The sequence below is a fragment of the Calliopsis andreniformis genome, unplaced genomic scaffold, assembly GCF_051401765.1.
Source record: "Calliopsis andreniformis isolate RMS-2024a unplaced genomic scaffold, iyCalAndr_principal scaffold0019, whole genome shotgun sequence".
Lineage (NCBI taxonomy): Eukaryota > Metazoa > Arthropoda > Insecta > Hymenoptera > Andrenidae > Calliopsis > Calliopsis andreniformis.
Window position 1 is genome coordinate 10,974,050 of NW_027480431.1, and position 4,556 is coordinate 10,978,605.

The following is a 4,556-nucleotide window of genomic DNA, read 5'->3' on the forward strand; positions in this document are numbered from 1 at the left end:
AGAGTGAAGCCCAGGTTGCCCGGAACGTAGTTATGACCATATCTTTCACACTGGTTGCAATTATTCCTGTTATGCGATGGAACAACAGTTGTATTTATATTGCATTTTATGCTTCTGGCGTTGTCATCTAAGGCCCTAACTATACGATCTGGTGGAGCAACGCCCAAGAGCGATGCCTAGGATGCCCGGAACGTAGAAATGACCATTACCTTCACGCTTGCTGCAATTATTCCTGTTATACGATGAAAAAACTGTTGTATTTTTATTGCATTTTATGCTTCAGGCGTTGACTTCTACGGCCGTAGCTATTCGATGTGGCGGAGTAACGCCCTAGAGTGAAACCTGGGTTACCCGGATCGTAGAAATGACCATCACTTTCACACTGGTTGCAATTATTCCTGTTATACGATGGTAAAACTGTTGTATCTTTATTGTATTGTATGCTTCAGGCGATGACTTCTAAGGCCCTATCTATTCGATCTGGTGTAGCAACGCACCAGGGTGAAGCCTAGGTTGCCCGGAACGTAGAAATGACCATAACCTTCACACAGGTTGCAATTATTCGTTTTATACGATTGAAAGACTGTTGTATTTGTTTTGTATTTTATGCCTCTGGCGTTGACTTCTTAGGCCCTAACTATTCCATCTGGTGGAACAACGCCGTGCAGTGAGCCTAGGTTGCCCGGAACGTAGAAATGACCATAACTTTCACACTGGTAGCAATTATTCGTTTTATACATGGAAAAACTGTTCTATTTATATTGTATTTTATGCTTCTGACGTTGACTTCTAAGGCCCTAACTATACGATCTGGTGGAGCAACGCCCTAGAGTGAAGCCTAGGTTGCCCGGAACGTAGAAATGGCCATAACTTTCACACTGGTTGCCATTATTCGTATTATACGATGGAAAAGCTGTTGCATTTATATCGTATTTTATGCTTCTGGCGTTGTCTTCTATGGCCCTACCTATTCGATCTGGTGGAGCAACACCCTACAGTGAAGCCTAGTTTGTCAGGAACGTAGATATGACCATAACCTTCACACAGGTTGCAATTATTCGTTTTATACGATTGAAAGACTGTTGTATTTATTTTGTAGTTTATGCTTCTGGCGTTGAATTCCAAGGCCCTAACACTTCGGCCTGGTGGAGCAATGCCTCAGAGTTAAGTCTGGGATGCCCGAAACGTCGAAATGATCGTTACTTTCACACTGGTTGCAATTATTCATGCTATACGATTGAAGAACTGTTGCATTTTTATTGTATTTTCTGCTTCTGTATTTGAAGTCTAAGGTCCTAGCTATTCGATCTGGTGGGGCAACGTCGAAGAGTGAAGCCCAGGTTGCCCGGAACGTAGTTATGACCATATCTTTCACACTGGTTGCAATTATTCCTGTTATGCGATGGAACAACAGTTGTATTTATATTGCATTTTATGCTTCTGGCGTTGTTATCTAAGGCCCTAACTATACGATCTGGTGGAGCAACGCCCAAGAGCGATGCCTAGGACGCCCGGAACGTAGAAATGACCATTACCTTCACGCTTGCTGCAATTATTCCTGTTATACGATGAAAAAACTGTTGTATTTTTATTGCATTTTATGCTTCAGGCGTTGACTTCTAAGGCCCTATCTATTCGATCTGGTGTAGCAACGCACCAGGGTGAAGCCTAGGTTGCCCGGAACGTAGAAATGACCATAACCTTCACACAGGTTGCAATTATTCGTTTTATACGATTGAAAGACTGTTGTATTTGTTTTGTATTTTATGCCTCTGGCGTTGACTTCTAAGGCCCTACCTATTCGATCTGGCGGAGCAACACCCTACAGTGAAGCCTAGGTTGCTGGGAACGTAGAAATGACCATTACTTTCACACTGTTTGCTAATATACATTATATACGATGGAAAGGCTGTTGTATTTATATTTTATTTTATGCTTCTGGCGTTGACTTCTTAGGCTCTAACTATTTAACCTGGTGGAGCACCGCCCTAGAGTGAAGAGTAGGTTGCCCGGAACGTAGAACATACCATTACCTTCACACTGGTTGCAATAATTCCTGTTATACGATGGCAAAACTGTTGCATCTTTATTGTATTTTATGCTTCTGGCGTTGAGTTCTTAGGCCCCAACTATTCCATCTGGTGGAACAACGCCCTAGGGTGAAGCCTAGGTTGCCCGGAACGTAGAAATGACCAACTCTTTGACACTGGTAGCAATTATTCGTTTTATACATGTAAAAACTGTTCTATTTGTTTTGTATTTTATGCTTCTGGCGTTAACTTCTAAGGCCCTAACTATTCGATCTGGTGGAGCAACGTCCTAGAGTGAAGCCTTGGTTGCCCTGAACGAAGAAATGAACATAACTTTCACACTGGTTACCATTATTCGTTTTATACGATGGAAAAGCTGTTATACTTATATCGTATTTTATGCTTCTGTCGTTGACTTCTTAGGCCCTAACTATTCGATCTGGTGGAAGAACGCCCCAAAGTGAAGCCTAGGTTGCCTGGAACGAAGAAATGACCGTCACTTTCACACTGGTTACCATTATTCGTTTTATACGATGGAAAAGCTGTTGTATTTATATCGTATTTTATGCTTCTGGCGTTGACTTCTATGGCCCTACCTATTCGATCTGGTGGAGCAACACCCTACAGTGAAGCCCAGGTTGTCCGGAACGTAGATATGACCATAACCTTCACACAGGTTGCAATTATTCGTTTTATACGATTGAAAGACTGTTGTATTTATTTTGTAGTTTATGCTTCTGGCGTTGAATTCCAAGGCCCTAACACTTCGACCTGTTGGAGCAATGCCTCAGAGTTAAGTCTAGGATGCCCGAAACGTCGAAATGATCATTAATTTCTCACTGGTTTGCAACTATTCACGCCATACGATGGAAAAACAGTTGCATTTTTATTGTTTTTTCTGCTTCTGGCTTTGACTTCTATGGTCCTAGCTATTCGATCAGGTGAGGCAACGTCCATGAGGGAAGCCTATGTTGCCCGGAACGTAGAAATGACCATAACTTTCACACTGGGTGCTATTATTCGTTTTATACGATGGAAAAGCTATTGTATTTATATTGTATTTTATGCTTCTGGCGTTGACTTCTTAGGCCCTAACTATTCGATCTTGTGGAGCAATGCCTCAGAGTCAAGTCTAGGATGCCAGAAACGTCGAAATGATCGTTACATTCACACTGGTTGCAATTATTCATGCTATACGATTGAAGAACTGTTGCATTTTTATTGTATTTTCTGCTTCTGTATTTGAATTCTGAGGTCCTAGCTATTCGATCTGGTGGGGCAACGCCTCAGAGTTAAGCCTAGGATGCCCGAAACGTCGAAATAGTCATTACTTTCGCACTGGTTGCAATTATTCCTGTTATACGATGGTAAAACTGTTGTATATTTAATGTATTTTATGCTTGGGGCGTTGACTTCCATGGCCCTACCTATTCGATCTGGTGGAACAACGCCCTAGGATGAAGCCAGGGTTGCCCGGAACGTAGAAATGACCAACTCTTTCACACTGGAAGCAATTATTCGTTTTATACATGGGAAATCTGTTCTATTTATTTTGTATTTTATGCTTCGGGCGTTGACTTCTAAGGCACTCACTATTCGATCTGGTGGAGCAACGCCGTAGAGTGAAGCCTAGGTTGCCCGGAACGTACAAATGACCATTACATTCACACTGGTTGCAATTATTCCTGTTATACGATGGAAAAACTGTTGTATCTTTATTGTGTTTTATGCTTCTGGCGTTGACTTCTTAGGCCCTAACTATTCGATCTGGTGGAGCAACGTCCTAGAGTGAAGCCTAGGTTGCCCGGAACGTAGAAATGACCATAACTTTCACACTGGTTACCATTATTCGTTTTATATGATGGAAAAGCTGTTGTATTTATATCGTATTTTATGCTTCTGGGGTTGACTTCTTAGGCCCTAACTATTCCATCTGGTGGAACAACGCCGTGCAGTGAAGCCTAGGTTGCCCGGAACGTAGAAATGACCATAACTTTCACACTGGTAGCAATTATTCGTTTTATACATGGAAAAACTGTTCTATTTATATTGTATTTTATGCTTCTGGCGTTGACTTCTAAGGCCCTAACTATACGATCTGGTGGAGCAACGCCCTAGAGTGAAGCCTAGGTTGCCCGGAACGTAGAAATGGCCATAACTTTCACACTGGTTGCCATTATTCGTATTATACGATGGAAAAGCTGTTGCATTTATATCGTATTTTATGCTTCTGGCGTTGTCTTCTATGGCCCTACCTATTCGATCTGGTGGAGCAACACCCTACAGTGAAGCCTAGTTTGTCAGGAACGTAGATATGACCATAACCTTCAGACAGGTTGCAATTATTCGTTTTATACGATTGAAAGACTGTTGTATTTATTTTGTAGTTTATGCTTCTGGCGTTGAATTCCAAGGCCCTAACACTTCGGCCTGGTGGAGCAATGCCTCAGAGTTAAGTCTGGGATGCCCGAAACGTCGCAATGATCGTTACTTTCACACTGGTTGCAATTATTCATGCTATACGAT